Raw genomic sequence first — 13,086 nt, 5'->3', positions numbered from 1 at the left:
TAAATTAAAATTGTGAAAGAAATATGACTGTGATAAATAATGAAAGTATAATGAAATAATGAGAGTTGAAAACACAAATAAATAATACAGCACTCTAGCCCTATATATTAATAAGCATCTAAAACGAAATCTAATTAAAATTCCTAACAAATAGTAGCAGTGATACCAAATAAAAATAGAACTTACACTTAACACAAATCGCAATTGTTTTATTTTAGTACACGTATTACTAATTTTCATTTGACAATTTTATTTTAGTTTAAGTTCTTAATTGTAAACAAATGCTTAATTATAAATTGAATTTGCTAAGTAGAATAGAATATAAATGTTAAGTATCAAAAAAGTCACATAAAGATAAAATCTACTTATTATTAAAATTATTAAAATATTTTCAACAAGTATTATTATTTTATATAATTTTAAATCTTTTTTTTTAATATATGTATAGTTTTATCTTTTCTCTTCATATTTATAAATAAAAAAAATAATTTTTAAAAGTAAGAAAATCCCCAGTCTGCTTTTAACTAGAAGCAATATAAAAAAAACAGCCATTAAAGTAAGTATATTTAAAACCTCTCGTATCTTTACGCACTTTTTCTGTGGACACAATGTGCTTAAATAAGCGAGAGGTTCCTGTACAAGAAAAAGTAGCGTTTGTCAAAGCTGACAGATAAGATAACTAAAAGATGAAAAAATCATATTAAAATTAATGTTAATAATTATTAAATAAAATAGTGCTATAAATTAATTATAATAAAAAGTTTATGAAAATTTCTAAAAAAAAATTTTTGGTCAGAAATTATAAAAATAATAAAATTTGTAATTGTGACGTCATTAATCTCAAATAAGTCTTTGTGACTTCTTAGCTGCACACGTTGTCTTTATGACGTCATCACTGTCGAATAAGTTTTTGTGACTTCTTGGCTGCAGACGTTGTCTTTGTGACGTCATCACTATCGAATAAATAATTGTGACTTCTTGACTGCAGAGGTTTTCTTTGTGACGTCATCACTATCAAATAAGCCTTTGTGACTTCTTGGCTGCAGACGTTGACTTTATGATGTCATCACTGTCAAATAAGTCTTTGAGACTTCTAGGCAGCTGACTTTGTTTTTGTGACGTCATCACTGTCGAATATGTCTTTGTGACTTTTTGGCTACAGACATTATCTTTATAACGTCATTACACTCGAATAAGTCTTTGTGACATCTTGGCTACAAACGTTATCTTTATAATGTCATTACACTCGAATCAGTCTTAATGACTTCTTGGCTGCAGAAGTTACCTTTATGACGTCAATACTCTCGATTAGTGTTTGAGACTTCTTGGCTGAAAACGTTGTCTTTGTGACGTCATCACTTTCAAATAATTTTTTTTGACTTCTTGGCTGCAACCGTTGTCTTTTGATGTAATCTTTCTCAAATAAAGCTTTGTGACTTCTTTGCTGTAGACGTTGACTTTGTGACGTCATCACTATCGAATAAATATTTGTAAGTTCTTGGCTGCAAACGTTGTCCTAGTGACGTCATCACTGTCGAAAAAGTCTATGTGACTTCTTGGCTGCAGACGTTTTCTTTATGACGTCATCACTGTAGAATAAATCTTTTTGACATCTTGGCTGCAGACGTTGTCTTTGTGACGTCATCACTGTCGAAAAAGTCTTTTTGACTTCTTGACTACAGACGTTGTCTTTGTGACGTCATCACTGTCGAATAAGTCTTTGTGACTCACTGGCTGCAGACGTTGTCTTTGTAACGTCATCACTTTCAAATAATTTTTTTTAACTTCTTGGCTGCAACCTTTGTCTTTTGACGTAATCTTTGTCTAATAAAGCTTTGTGACTTCTTGGCTGCAGACGTTGTCTTTGTGACGTCATCAATGTAGATTAAGTCATTGTGACTTCTTTGCTGCAGGGGTAGGTCTTTTTATGGGTAGTATTTTATGGGTAATATTTTATAGGTAGAATTGCTGCAATCAATTATGCCCATAATTTGATGTGATGTCATTAACATTATGGGTAGTATTTAGATGTTGCTGCAATTAAGTTGCTGCAACTAAATGAAAATCAAAATACTGTCCAGGCCTTATATAAGTATTATGGATAGTTTTTGTAGTTTTAAATTTAAAAACAAACAAATAAAAAATAACTTTAGTTAATATAAACCAATAGTTTGATTTATTTGTACATTTATTCCAATTATATTTTGTAAACTAACAGAAGTAATGGCTAGACTTATAAAAATATTATGGATAATTTTTTTAGTTAAGATTTAAAAAAAAAAAGGAACTTGATTACACTTAAACTAATTGGTTGAATCATAAGTATATTTATGTAATTTATATTTTTTATTTTAACAGAAGTAATGGATTGGCATATTTTAAACATTTTAAATATTTTTCTTTGTTTAAGACTTTATTAGCAAAATTAAAATTGAACACACATAAATCAATTGTTTAATTTATAGTTGTATACATTTAATTTATATTTAGTAAACTTATAGAAGTAGTGGTTTGGTCTCATGTGTACTATTTTATGGGCACTATATTATGTGTAGAATTGCTTCAATCAATTATGCCATAATTTGATGTGATTTCATTTAAATTATGGGTAGTATTTATAAGTTGCAATTATATGAAAATTAAAATACTGTCCAGGCCTTATATAAGTATTATGGATAGTTTTTGTAGTTTTAAATCTATAAACAAACAAATAAAAAATAACTTGAACACACACAAACCAATAGTTTGATTTTTTTGTACATTTATTTAAATTGTATTTTGTAAACTGACAGAAGTAGTGGCTAGACATTTTTAAAGATTATGCATAGCCTTTTTATGTAATATTTAATAAAGAAAATAAAAATTGAATACACTTAAACCAATTGTTTGATTTAAAAGTATATTTATGTAATTTATATTTTTTATACTAACAGAAGTAATGGCTTAGCATATTATAAATATTTTGGATAAATTTTTAGATAAGATTTAAAAAAAAAAATTAAAATTAAACACATAAACCAATTGTTTGATTTATAGTTGTATATACGTAATTTACATTTATTAAACTTATAGAAGTAGTGGTTTGGTCTTATGTGTACTACTTTATTGGCACTATTTTATGTGTAGAATTGCTTAAATCAATTATGCCCATAATTTGATGTGATTTCATTTGAATTATGGGTAGTATTTAGATATTGCTGCAATTAAGTTGCTGCAATTAAGTAAAAATAAAGTACTGTTTTAAATCAAACAATTGGTTTAAGTGTAATTAAGCTTTTTTTTTTCTTTATTAGATATTACATAAAAAACTATCCATAATTTGTTAATAAGTCTAGCCACTACTTCTGTTAGTTTACAAAATACAATTCAAATAAATGTACAAATAGATCAAACTATTGTTTTATGTGTATTCAAGTTATTTTTTATTTGTTTGTTTATAAATTTAAAACTACGAAAACTGTCCATAGTATTTATATAAGGCCTAGACAGTATTTTATTCTTATTTAATTGCAGCCACATCTAAATACTACCCATAATTTTAATGAAATCAGATCAAATTATGGCATAATTGATTGAAGCAATTCTACACATAAAATAGTGCCCATAAAATAGTACACATAAGACCAAACCACTACTTTTATTAGCTTACTAAATATAAATTACATGTATAAAACTATAAATCAAACAATTGGTTTATGTGTGTTCAATTTTAATTTTTTATATTTTTTATAAAATCTGAAGTATAAAAATTAGCCAAAATATTTTTAATATGCCAATCCATTACTTCTGTTAATATAGAAAATATAAATTACATAAATATACTTTTAAATTAAACAATTGGTTTAAGTTTATTCCAGTTTTTTTTTATTAAATCTTAAGTAAAAAAAATATCCATAATCTTTTAAGAAGTCTAGCCACTACTTCTGTCAGTTTACAAAACATAATTTAAATAAATGTAAAAATAAATCAAACTATTCGTTTATGTGTATTCAAGTTTTTTTTTTGTTTGTTTATAAATTTAAAATTACAAAAACTATACATAAAATTTATATAAGATCTAGACAGTATTTCATTTTTAATTTAATTTCAGCAACTTAATTGCAGCAACATCTCAATACTACTCATAACTTGAATGAAATCACATCAAATTATGGGCATAATTGATTGAAGCAATTCTACAAATAAAATACTGCCCATAAAGTAGTAGACATAAGGCCGAACCTCTACTTCTATAAGTTTATTAAATATAAATTACATATAAAAAATCTATAAATATAAATACAACTATAAATCAAACAGTTAGTTTATGTGTGTTAAAGTTAATTTTTTTATTTTTATTTATAAAATATTAAATAAAAAGAGCATCAAAATTACTTTTTGTATGACAAGCCATTAACTCTGTTAGTATAAAAAATAATATCTACACAAATATACATATAAATCAAACAATTTGTTTAAGTGTGTTCAAGTTTTTTTTTTTCTTTATGAAATATTACATAAAACACTATCCATAATATGTTAATAAGTCTAGCCACTACTTCTGTCAGTTTACAAAACATAACTCAAATAAATGCAAAAATAAATCAAACTATTCGTTTATGTGTATTCAAGTTATACTTTATTTGTTTGTTTATAAACTTAAAACTACAAAAACTATCCATAATGTTTATATAAGGCCTGGACAGTATTTTATTTTACATTTAATTGCAGCAACTAAATTGCAGCAACATCTAAATACTACCCATAATTTTGATGACACCACATCAAATTATGGGCATAATTGAATGCAGTAATTCTACACATAAAATAGTGCCCTTAAAATACTACACATAAAAAGTCCTACCGGTCTTAGAGACCTCTAGACCAAAGACGGTAGGACTTTTTATGTGTACTATTTTATGGGCACTATTTTATGTGTAGAATTGCTGCATTCAATTTTTGATGTGATGTCATCAAAATTATGTGTAGTGTTTAGATGTTGCTGCAATTAAGTTGCTGCAATTAAATGAAAAATAAATTACTGTCCAGGCCTTATATAAATATTATGGATAGTTTTTGTAGTTTTAAGTTTATAAACAAACAAATAAAATATAACTTGAATAAACATAAACCAATAGTATTTATACATTTATTTAAATAATAATTTGTAAACTAACAGAAGTAGTGGCTAGACTTATTAAAAGATTATGGATAGATTTTTTCAAGTAATTTTTAATAAAGAAAAAAACAACTTTAATACACTTAAACAAATTGTTTGATTTATATGTATATTTATGTAATTTATTGTTTTTATTAACAGAATTAATGGCTAGTTGTATAATAAGTATTTTTTTTTTTTTTTTTTTTAAGATTTTATAAACAAAATTCATAAATTAAACTTGAACACACATAAACTGTTTGATTTTATTCTAAAATTGTTTGATTTATAGTTGTATATACGTGATTTGTATTTAGTAAACTTATAAAGTAGAGGTTCGACCTTATGTGTACTACTTTATGGGCACTATTTTATGTGTACAATTGCTTCAATCAATTATGCCCATAATTTGATGTGATTTTATTCAAATTATGGGTAGTATTGAGATGTAGCTGCAATTAAGTTGCTAAAATTAAATGAAAAATAAAATACTGTCTAGATCTTTTATAAATATTACGGATAGTTTTTGTATTTTTAAATTTATAAACAAACAAAAACAACTTGAATACACATAAACCAATAGTTTGATTTATTTTTACAATTATTTAAATTATGTTTTGTAAACTAACAGCCGTAGTGGCTAGACTTACTAAAATAATATGAAGAGTTATTTTTTATGTAATATTTAATAAAGAAACAAATTGTTTGATTTCTAATTATATTTATGTAATTTATTTTTTTTTGTACTAACAGAACTAATGGCTTGGCATTTTTTAAATATTTTGGATATTTTATTTATTTAAGATTTGAATAACAATATTAAAAAATTAAAATTGAACACACATAAACCAATTGTTTGATTTATACTTGTATAGATGTAATTTATATTTACTAAACTTATAGAAGTAGTAGTTTGGTCTCATGTGTACTATTTTATGGGCACTATTTTATGTGTAGAATTGCTTCAATCAATTATGCCCATAATTTGATGTGATTTTATTCAAATCATGGGTAGTATTGAGATGTTGCTGCAATTAAGTTGCTGAAATTAAATGAAAAATAAAATACTGTCTAGATCTTATATAAATTTTAAGGATAGTTTTTGTATTTTTAAATTTATAAAAAAACAAAAACAAAATAACTTGAATACACATAAACCAATGGTTTGATTTATTTTTACATTTATTTAAATAATATTTTGTAAACTAACAGAATTAGTGGTTAGACTAATTGAAAGATTATGGCTAATAAATTTAAATTTTACTTATCTAACACTTAAGAAAATAAACTTAAACAACTATAAAAAACAAAGTTTTTAAATAAGTTGTTATTTTAATGAATAAAAGATAAATCACTAACAAGTATATTGATTTTTTTTTCTATTCTTACAAAATTTTTCTGTTAATTAATGCTTTCTAAAGATCTAACCTTTTAATATTAAAGTAAGTAACGTGTAAAGAAGTAATAAAAAAGAATAATAAAGAATTAATAACGAAAGACACTTGTATTACAACATTAGCAGATTAGCAAAAAACTAACATGATTAACCTATCTTTAAATATTTATTTGATATGTAGTAAAAACGTATACTTGATAAATAATAAAGAATGAGTTTCATCAAAGTGTACACTTTTTCTAAACTCACTAAGTGACCTCAAACTTAATCTGGAAAATTCGCTAAAGAAAAGTTTTTTAAACTCATCTTCTGGCAAGTGTTTCAATTTACTAATTAAAGAAAAAACTTCTTGTGTCATAGCTTTTAAAAAAGAAACCTGTTACAAAAAATATATAAAACAAATTTAGTAAATGATCTTATTTGTATGGTTTGAACTAAGGTATAAATTGCTTTTTACTGTTTTACAAAGTTCAAATTATTTTTGATATTTAACCAGTCAAAGGCAGAAACCAAAAAACATGGTAAAATTAAGAAACTCAAATATAAAGCAACTAAGATTACTGTGCAAGAACTAAAAACTACATAATTAAACTGTGTAATAACTGATACCAAAATACAGGGTTGTCACTCATTTTTTAATTTTTTTTCCAAATTTCTTTCAGATCTTTAAAAGTACATATTTTTGGGTCTTTTTTTGTTTAAATTTAAATTTAAGGTAAGATAACTATGTTAAATAATATAAAAAAATTAAAAAAATCCTGTAGAGCTACTTTAAATCTTTTTTTTTTAATTTCTGATGATGAAAAAAAAATTCTGTTCTATGAAATAGATTTTTTGTGTCAAATTTAAATTTTACTACTAAACATGTTCAAACTGTATAAAATTCCAGGTTTTATGTTTAAAATTCAATGTTTTTCCTGGTTTTGTTAAAAATTTCTTAAATTTAAGGTTTTTCAGGTTTTTTTTTCCATAAATTTACAAACTCAAGGTTTTTCTATGTTTCCAGGTAAAGAGGCAACCCTGAAAATAATATCAGGGTTGCCACACATTCAGGGAACTCAGGGAATCTCAGGGAAACTCAGGGAATTTTGGAATTTTCTTTCAACTCAGGGAAACTCAGGGAAGTTTTGATTTTTTCTCTAAATTTCAGGGAAGTTTTTGAAAATCTCAGGGAAATTTTTTTCTAGATCTAGAATGAGGTTTAGTTAATCCAGTTTCAATATTTTGTTCAAAAGTAGTAATTTTTATTATTTAAGTGGTTATTTAGAATTTTTTTAGCCTTGCGGCTAGTTCTTCAATATTCTTAGTATTAACATTGTAGTTTTTTAAGTTTTAAATTTATATTTACTTAAGTAAAATCAAACAGTTTAGAGAAATGAAAGTTGTTGTTAACTATTCATTGAAAAGTTCTAATAAACTTTTTATTTTTAGTTACTTATGTAGTTTAAAAAACACTATGTTGTACTATTAGTTCTTATTTTTTAAATAATAAAGTTATTTGTTATTTGTTTACAACTACTTGTTTTCAGTAAAAAAATTAAAATGAATATAGATTAGTTATGTATTACTTTTGTTAAAAAAATAGAGGTCAAATTTTTGTTTACAAATAATAATTTCAAAAGTAGTAGCAGTAATGGTAATTAATTTTTTGTTTGAATGTTTTAATATATTTTGAACTGACTGCAGAAGCATACACATACAACCTTCCTTTTATTATTAAAGAAGAAAAATAAGAATGAGGTATTAATAATTTGTGTTAGAAGAGAATTTTTTTTTTGAGATTTGAAAAATACTCAGGGAAACTCAGGGAAATTTAAGGTTACTCAGGGAAATTTTTGGTCACTCAGGGAAGATTTTTTGGCTCAAAGAGTGGCAACCCTGTAATATTACTATTACTAAAAAAAAAATTAATGAGCATTATAACAAATACTTTAACCTAAAAAGACCAACTTAACAACTGTTTTACTACTTATATACTTATTTTCTATATTTTACAAAAAAAAGTTAATATTAATTCTGTTATATAGTCTTCTATTTTGCTGCTGACACTTTTACTTCTTTTAAGTTTTAAATCTTGTAAAAAACTACAAAATATTTTAAACAATACAAAATATATAAAATGTTAAAATTATATTTTTTTGAAAAAAATATATTTTGTAATATATTATATATTACTTTTATAGTTAGAAATATAAATTTCCAATATGAAAAACAAAAAAAAAAAAAAATTGATCAATTTTTATGAAACAATTAAAAGTTACACACCAATTTTTAAAGTGATTTGGCTATTCAAATAAAACAAGCATTCAGAAACTTAACCATAAGCAAATTTTTAACACTTAAAACACTAATGTAAATTTTCGATGTTTTGTTTTAGTCAGTATTGTTTACATGGAATAAACATAAATTTAAATTCAACATTTTAGAGGTTTTTATACTTACAGTTTTTGTTTGTTTACAAAAGAAAAATACAAAAATTTATTTCACTTAATTGCAGCAACTTAATTGCAGCAACATCTAAATACTACACATAATTTTGATGACATCACATCAAAAATTGAATGCAGCAATTCTACACATAAAATAGTGCCCATAAAATAGTACCCATAAAAAGACCTACCCGACCAGAGACGTTGTCTTTGTGACGTCATCACTGTCTATTAAGTCTTTGTGACTTCTTTGCTGCAGACGTTGTCTTTATGACGTATTCACTATCAAATAAATCCATGTGACTTATTGGTCGCACATGTTGTTTTTGTGACATCATCACTGTCAAATAAATACTCGTGACTTCTTTCTTGGCTGCAGTCGTTGTATTTATGACGTCATCACTGTCTGGTAAGTCTTTGTGAATTTTGTTTGCATACGTTATCTTTATGATGTCATTACTGTCCAATAAATCTTTGTAACTTCTTGGCTGCAGACATTGTCTTAGTGACATCATAACTTTCAAATAAGCTTTCGTGACTTTTTGGCTGCAAACGTTGTCCTAGTGACGTCATCACTGTCGAATAAGTCTTTGTGACTTCATTGCTGCAGACGTTGTCTTTATGAAGTCATCACATTAGAATAAATATTTGTGACTTCTTTGCTGCACACGTTGTCTTTATGTCGTCATCACTGTCGTAAATGTATTTGAGATTTCTTAGCTGCAGAGATTATCTTTCTTCCGTCATCACTGTCGGAAAAGTCTTTTTGACTTCTTGACTACAGACTTTATCTTTGTGACGTCATCACTATCAAATAAATCCATGTGACTTATTGGTTGCAGACGTTGTTTTTGTGACATCATCACTGTCGAATAAATACTTGTGACTTCCTTCTTGGCTGCAGTCGTTGTCTTTATGACGTCATCACTGTTTGGTAAGTCTTTGTGACTTTTTGTCTGCAGACGTTATCTTTGTGACGTCATCTCTGTCGAATAACTTTTGGTGACTTTTTGGCTGCAGACGTTGTCTTTGTGACGTCATCACTGTCCAATAAATCTTTGTTACTTCTTGGCTGCAAACGTTGTATTTATTACGTCATTACTCTCGAATTGGTCTTTGAGACTTCTTGGCTGCAAACGTTATCTTTATGACGTCATCACCGTCTAATAAATCTTTGTGATTTTTTTGGCTGCAGACATTGGCTTTGTGACGTAATCACTGTCAAATAAGCTTTCGTGACTTCTTGGCTGCAAACGTTGTCCTCGAGACGTCATCACTGTCAAATAAATCTTTTGTGGTCGGTCTTTTTATGGGTATCTTTGAAAAACAAAAAAAAAAAAAATTGATCAATTTTTATGAAACAATTAAAAGTTACACACCAATTTTTAAAGTGATTTGGCTATTCAAACAAAACAAGCATTCAGAAACTTAACCATAAGCAAATTTTTAACACTTAAAACACTAATGTAAATTTTCGATGTTTTGTTTTAGTCAGTATTGTTTACATGGAATAAACATAAATTTAAATTCAACATTTTAGAGGTTTTTATACTTACAGTTTTTGTTTGTTTACAAAAGAAAAATACAAAAATTTATTTCACTTAATTGCAGCAACATCTAAATACTACACATAATTTTGATGACATCACATCAAAAATTGAATGCAGCAATTCTACACATAAAATAGTGCCCATAAAATAGTACCCATAAAAAGACCTACCCTAAATCTTTGTGATTTTTTATCTGCATACGTTGTCTTTATGACGTCATCACTGTCGACTAGCCTTTGTGACTTCTTGGCTGCAGACGTTGTTTTTATGACGTCATCACTGTAGAATAAGTCTTTCTGACTTCTTGGCTTCAGACGTTGTCTTTATGACGTCATCACTGTAGAATAAGGCTTTGTGGTAGGACTTTTTATGTGTACTATTTTATGGGCACTATTTTATGTGTAGAATTGCTTTAATTAATTATGCCCATAATTTTATATGATTTCATTTAAATTATGGGTAGTATTTAGATGTTGCTACAACTAAATGAAAATTAAAATATTTTCTAAGCCTTATATAAATATTTAGGATAGTTTTTGTAGTTTTAAATTTATTAACAAACAAATAAAAAAAACTTGATACACATAAACCAATAGTTTGATTTATTTGTACATTTATTTAAATTTTATTTTGTAAACTAACAGAAGCAGTGGATAGACTTATTAAATGATTATGGATATTTTTTTTATTTAAGATTTAATAAAAAAAGAAAAACTTGAATACACTCAAACCAATTGTTTGATTCTATTGCACAGTGGGCTGGCAAGTGGCCATTGACTATTTTCGCGACTAAACAGTTAAAACAAGATTTTTATTTAATTGTTTAGAGCGGGGTTTCGTCTTTTAAAAATTGGGTTTATTTCTGTTCTGCTTAAAGTATACTAAAAGTTATGTAAGCTTAAATGTAGCCAAAGTTTGCTTTTTTTTAGTTTAAAAAAGCCTGGAAAAATGCTTAAATTTTTGTCAAAATTAAGGTCTACATCTACTGTTAAAAAACACCTTAAAAGCTTTTCTACAAATACTTTTTTTTAAGTTTTTTCATTTCTTTGGTTTAATGTTAATTGAAAAAAGTCAAAATTCTTTGAATATTTATGTAAAAGTATATTATTTCTCATTTTAAAAAATCTTCTATTCTCGTCGAAAATTCATTGATGATTTCTGGCAATTTAGGGTATTCTTTAGGGTTAATTTTCTCAATTCGCCACCGTACAACCAACATATTTTTTTTTATAATTTAGTAAAAATTACAAGAATTCTATATAAAAATTTACAGACAAATCTATTATGTGGAATATAACTATTTTTTAGGTTTTTACAAGCGATATTTCTGTTAAAAAATTTGATATAATATCCTATCCCTGGTTTTTCACTATGACAAAAAAGACCATTTTGTATGTTCTAGATGGTTCTTAATGTGTATAGATTCACTTACTTTTGTTTACAGATCATTTAAGCTCAAAGAATGATGAGAACAGTTAGTATTAGTCAAAACTTGGTAGCTTAGCATATGTTTTAGTTATTTAAATAGTTTTTTTTTTACTATTTTAGCAAATTTAAGGTTTTGTAGTACTGTTATTGAAGTTATTATAGTAGTTTTTGTAAAAGTAGTGTTTTTATTTATGATACAAGATAGCCAGAGTATTGCATTTGATTAAAACTAATACATTTTTGTAGATTTATCACTATAACTTATTTAAACCTAGCAGTAATATGGATAGTTTACCTAACATCGAAATATACGAAATGTTCAAAAACCACAAACCACCATTTCAAACTAAGCCTAATCTTGACGCTTTTGCGGTCATGTCGGTTAAATGGATAGTTTAACTAACATCGAAATGTACAATTACAAATGAAGAGCACTTGACTTTACATCCGCTTCACAGTTACCTCAGAGTTTTCGGATGGATCTATAAAATATGTTATCATGCTGTGGATGGACATTTTAATTGGTCAGAATCGAAGTTTGAAGGAATATCTAAAAGTCAAGGTGTAAATAATTTAATTGAGTCAAAAAAAAAAAAATCAAATATGTGTAGAAGAAGAAATTAATGTTGCTCTTGAAAAACCGGATCCCACAGGCCATGGTGGAACTTCTTCAACAGGTAACGTAGTCAAAACTTTGCTAAACACCAATAATAGGACTCTGCTGACAAAACATATTTCTGATGTTAGTTTAAAAGAAAACATTGACAAAATTATTTTGTATGTTTCCATTATTTTATGCCTCATAAGTTCTAAAAGAAAGATTGATGTAGAGAAATACTCAGTTTTATGTCAAAAAACAATGATGCTGGTCATGTCGGTTAAATGGATTCGCTTTACACCAACTGCGCATACTGTTCTTGCACATAGTGCTGAACTAATTGACCAAAACAGCGGTAGAGGTTTGCTAAATTACACCGAAAGTGGATTGGAAGCTAACAACAAGTTTCTAAGACAGAACAGAATGAACTTTTCAAGGAAAATTTCTCAGTATGAAAATTTGACAGATTGTTTAAATCGATTATGAGACAAGAGTGACTACGATGTTAACAACACTTTAGACTTGCACTTATGGTAAAGAAGTTGGAC

This window comes from Thalia democratica, chromosome 3 (genome assembly GCF_965202585.1).
Source record: "Thalia democratica chromosome 3, ktThaDemo2.hap1.1, whole genome shotgun sequence".
NCBI classification, from domain to species: Eukaryota; Metazoa; Chordata; class Thaliacea; order Salpida; family Salpidae; genus Thalia; species Thalia democratica.
This window is presented reverse-complemented; position numbering follows the sequence as displayed.